The sequence below is a fragment of the Perognathus longimembris genome, chromosome 25 (assembly GCF_023159225.1).
Source record: "Perognathus longimembris pacificus isolate PPM17 chromosome 25, ASM2315922v1, whole genome shotgun sequence".
Lineage (NCBI taxonomy): Eukaryota > Metazoa > Chordata > Mammalia > Rodentia > Heteromyidae > Perognathus > Perognathus longimembris.
In genome coordinates, this window is record NC_063185.1 from 15483599 (window position 1) to 15487844 (window position 4246).

Below are 4246 nucleotides of genomic sequence, written 5' to 3' on the forward strand. Positions count from 1 at the left end.
CAGGCCCTGTCTCTGGGGAGCTTGTCCTCTGGACTGTCTGCAGGATGCAGGTGCTTGCACAGGAAAGAGTCCGTTACGGGAGACGCAGCCTGCTTTGCCTCAAGGCCCCCCCGGCTTGGCCGTCAGGGAACTCTGACTCTTTCTTGGCAAGTGATGCTTTTCCTTCTTCGCCTCAGGATCATCATCTGGAGATTCCTATGTGGACCCTGGGATCTTTCCCTGGAATCCAAGGAACCTGGAGCCAGGGTTTGGGGAAGCAAGTAAACCTAGCTATCCTGAGATAGAATAAGCAGGGGATGGACATTGAGATCCAGTTGTCACCTGTTTTGTAGACCCTGGGGTGGCCCTGGAGGAAGGAATGGGGCCTTTGCATGATACCCAGAGCCCTTTCCAGATGGCCAAGGACAGGATGTCCTCCGGGACAGGGCCCGAGAAGACAAGCTCTGCTTTCAGCAAGGAATGTCCCCAAACCCACTGCCCTCCACAAAGTCCCTGTATGAGGACACCCCTCCCCACTCCCGTGCCTCGCTCCCATGGCAGTGAAGGTACAGCAGCCTGACTCGTTCTTTAAAAATGGGTTCCTGGCTGGGCACTGGCGGCTCACGCCTGTAATCCCAGCTACTCAGGGGGGCTGAGATCTGAGGACTGCAGTTCAGAGTCCGCTGAGGCCGGAAAGTCCGTGGCACTCTTTATCTCCAAATAACCAACCAAAAGCCACAAGTGGTGCTATGGCTCAAGTGGTAGAAGACCAGCTTTGAGCAGAAAAGGCTGAGGGACAGCACTGAAGCCCCTGAATGCAAACCCTAGTACCCGCACAGAAAAAGTAGGGGGTGGACTGGCAGGAGGAATCTATAGCCGGGCGCAAAGCATTGTTGCACACCCCTGTGATTCTCTCCGGAGGCAAATAGGAAGATGACAGTCTGAAGCTGGTCCTGGCAAAAATGCAATACAGCAACCCTCTCTCTAGTAAATAACTAAAAAGCAGAGGAGGAGGAGGAGGAGCAGAGATATTTCCCAGAAGTTTGGAGTAACAGAGTTTATATTAAAACAAGGATGATATATGTTGTAGCCCTATGCAAAATGTCCTCGGAAAGTTAAGAGAACCCCACACAGGTTCTGGGCTTGCCCTGTGGTTTGGGGCCAGGTTTCCAGACCGACCCCCTAGCAGGCCAGGGGGGGCGGGGAGCACCCTTCTCCCGGGCCAGGCGCCTGCCTTCTGAGCCTCATTCTGGAGTGTGTGTGGGATCCACTTTTAGTATCGTCAGAAGCTTTGCCGCTCCGCCAGCTGGAAGGGAGGGCCTCCTGGCCTCTGGGATTTGTCTTGCAAAAGAAATGTGCATAATAAATTCTCTTTTAAGAGCAGGAAGTGATGTTATCCTCAGGAAAACAAGAGAAAGCAATGTTGAGTGGGTTTTTAAATTATTATTTTTTTAAGTAAATAAAACCAACTCAACCTTGTTAGTAGCTTGAAATATGGCTAGGGTAGAGGGTGGCTATTCCCAGAGCCCTTCTGTAGTGTTGTTTGTACTTGATTTTCACTATACTTTTGAGTTGGAGTGAGACATTCTTTATCATAGGGCTTGTGATCTACCACTTGAGCCAGAGCTTTCTCTGTGTGTGTGTGGTTAATTGGAGATGAGTCTCACAGACATTCCTATCTCTGGTTGGCTTCAAACTGCAGTCCTCAGGTCTCATCTGTCTTATGTAGCTAGGATTACAGGAGTAAGACACTACTACCAGTAGTAGTGTTCAGTTCATTTTTTGCAGTAGTTCAGTTCTTTTTTTGTTTTTGTTTTTTGCTGGGCTTGAGCTCTGGGCCTGGGCACGATTCCTGATAATCTTTTTTTTTTAAGTTATTATAAAGGTGATATACAGAGGGCTTGCACTCTTTGTTCAAGGCCTAGTGCTCTATCACTTGAGCCACAGTTCTACTTCTCCATTTTTCTGTGACTAATTGGCGCTTCACGGACTTTCCTGCTTGGGCTGGCTTCAAACTGTGATCCTCAGATCTCAGCCCCCTGAGTAGGTAGGATTAGAAGCTTGAGTCACCAGCACCTAGCTAGTAATTCAATTCTTAAGGAGGTGGAGAACCAAGCTTCCAGGATGAAGCGTTCAATGGCAGCCACAAATCACACTAGGGTGTCCTGAAACTCCTGGCCTGTGTCAGCAGACACTGGAAGTTACCTGTTGTCATTATTTGCTTTTGAAAGTCACTGAGATGTCACTTAGGCTTTATGTCACAGCTTGTTTTTAGCTCTTCCTGGGGAAACAGGTGTAGGAAGCTAAACTTGCAGATCGTTGTTGTCTTTTGTGGAAGGAAAAGGAGCAGCAGTCAGAGCCATGTGGTGTATTCCTGGGTTGACACATCTGGGCGTCAGAAGGTCTCTCCCTTTGTCCAGGGTGGTGTGGGCACCCCTGGCAGTCAGGATGATTATTAAATAAGAGTTTGAGGCCTTTCAACATCTTTTAGACTGTTTGAGGAAGCTGCAGTTAATATCTTCCAAGTAGCTCAGCTCAACTTGGTTGCTAGGCAGCAAAACCCTTGAAAGACGATTTGTCAATCTCGGCTGAAAGAGAAAAGTAGTAACCATTCACGTTCTAAGAAAATTGCTGCTCTCCAGCTTCCAACTTCCTTGCTCCAGCAAGAATTGCCTTCTTCGGTGTCCATTTTACTCTTTCTTTAGTGTTCGTAAGTCATTCTAAGGAGTTTTAGAAGAGTTAGCCTTTTCCAAGCCGAACTCTCAGTTAATTCAGAGCAAACAAACGTGTAGGTGACAAGTTTCGTAGAAATGGACGGATACTTTGGAAGGTAATAGAGTTCCCAGCTGCCCACGTAGGGCCTCGGGCGCTGCCCAGGTGGCTGATCCGTGGAGAGATCTTGAGTCGCACAACATTTGTTAGCACCTTGTCTGTGCCAGGGGCCCAGCCAGACCCAATTGAGCTCACCTAGTGGAGGAAGACCTGGCAAAAAGCCAGGAGATATTCATGTAGGGGGCCACGGTAATTCAGTTAAAGCCCAGAAGCTGGCCTGGCGTTGAACAACACTTCCCAGGAGAGTGTTCCTGGGAGCTGGGCTTCCTGGGTGGGAGGCTCAGGGGTTCTTGGGATAGGACAGGCATGTATGCATGCATGTGGTCACAGGCCTGGTAGGCCCTCCAAGTTCACCTTGAAGACTGTGGGACAACAAGGTGGGGGTGGGGGGAGCCACTACAGGCTTGGGACTGGCTAAGGCCACCTTCAGATTTGCATATTCCCCTTGGGCAATCCACCAGTCATCGCAGGGCTCCAAGGCCTGCGGGGAGGGCCGGATGGCTCAGGAGGTGGCCCTGGCCCACTCTGCTTCTCCCACCATGTAGACCTTGAGTTTTTAGGGAGACCCTCCATCTCAACCAAGGATCTGGGTGTGGCAGGTCCAACCAAGCCTGTCATCATAGCTATGGGGGGTGGGGGGGAGGATTGTCATCTGAAGCAGGTCCCAGGCAAACAGCAACCACAACCACCACTAGATCCCACTGGAAAAGTATGCCAAAAACGGCTCAGGGCTCCATTGGTAGAGCCCATGCCTGATAACCATCACCACCTGGTTCAAAACTCCAGGACCCAAAAGAAATGCACTTTTTACCTGACTTAGTAACATCGCCTTTATAATAACAATTTTTTTTTGTTTGTTTTTGGTCAGTCCTGGGCCTTGGACTCAGGGCCTGAGCACTGTCCCTGTCTTCTTTTTGCTCAAGGCTAGCACTCTGCCACTTGAGCCACAGCGCCACTTCTGGCCGTTTTCTATATATGTGGTGCTGGGGAATCGAACCCAGGACTTCATGTATACAACGCAAGCACTCTTGCCACTAGGCCATATCCCCAGCCTAATAACAATTTTTAAAGAAATAAAATTAAAAACACAGGACCATCAAAAAAAAATAGGTGCAAAGTGAAGCACAGAGATAAAATAAGTGGCTCACCTAGGCAGTCCTTTAGCGGGTGATCAGAAAGGGTCCTTACAAAGGGGGACCATTAAGGAACAGCCTAGTACAAGGGTTGCACAATCAGGGTTACAAGGAGATTGTACAAGGGATTACAAGCAGGTTGTAATCACCCACACCCAGACCTCTTTAGAGGAGCATCCTATAGGTGCTCGTATAAGATTGGTTTTTGTGACAGCTTTGTGTCAGGTAGGCAAGTTCCCAGCTCAGAGCAACTGTTGTCTAGCATGGTCACACACTGAAAAACTTGAGGCCATCCTAACTCA

At 49.2% G+C, this 4246-nt stretch overlaps 1 protein-coding gene across 5 annotated transcripts in view; it reads left to right on the forward strand.

Moving 5' to 3' along the window:
- Nucleotides 1–4246, forward strand: part of Jade2 (jade family PHD finger 2) — a 52501-nt gene that overhangs the window by 18715 nt on the left and 29540 nt on the right. The gene's annotated exons all lie outside the window — the stretch shown is intronic.